Source organism: Neophocaena asiaeorientalis, unplaced genomic scaffold (genome assembly GCF_003031525.2).
Source record: "Neophocaena asiaeorientalis asiaeorientalis breed wild unplaced genomic scaffold, Neophocaena_asiaeorientalis_V1.1 scaffold427, whole genome shotgun sequence".
NCBI classification, from domain to species: Eukaryota; Metazoa; Chordata; class Mammalia; order Artiodactyla; family Phocoenidae; genus Neophocaena; species Neophocaena asiaeorientalis.
The window spans coordinates 110,398-111,108 of record NW_020172280.1 but is presented as its reverse complement, the minus strand read 5'-3'; positions in this window follow the sequence as shown (position 1 = coordinate 111,108).

The following is a 711-nucleotide window of genomic DNA, read 5'->3' as shown; positions in this document are numbered from 1 at the left end:
CCGGGGCGGCATGAGCGGCGGACGCCCGGCAGCGCCCCCAGGAGGCGAGGCGAGAAGGGGCGGCGCGGGGGCGGCACCGCGGCCGGCCGGCAGACCCACGGTCCTTCTCGGTCCGGCCGACTGAGCGCGGGCGGGAGGAGGAACGCGGGGCGCCCCTACCTCCTCATCGCTACGGGGAACCGGGGACGCGGCGCCCGGAGATCCCGGTGGCAGCCGGATGTGCTTCCATGGCGGACGCCGCGCGCCCGTGGAGGGGACAGAGGGCGCGCACCGGAACGTGCGGCGGCCACCCGGCCCTCGCCGCCGCCCGCCCGAGAGTCCCTCGACCCCCACGGCCCGCAGATAACGTCTCCCTGTGACGTCTGCGGCGCTTACCCGCCCCAGGCCCTCTCCCCCAGCTGCAGCTCATCACCCAGCGCCCCCACCGCTCGCCGCCTCTGCGTCGCGGGGGCTGCTGGGAGGTGAAGTGCAGAGCCCGGTGGAACCTAGAGGAGGCCACCCCCAAGGGGACTACAACTCCCAGAATGCACCTCCCACTCAGCTGCTTTGCTTCTGAACCTCCCTCTCCCCCCGTTCCTTTGGTTTTCCTCAAGCCAGAATCTCTGTCTACCGACTGCTGTTCTCGGAACCCATGCCCTTGGCTGCCCCTCCTGTGCTGTGCCAAAGCGCCAGAGTGATTTCAAACGCACAGTCGTTTTGTTTAAAGCCGTG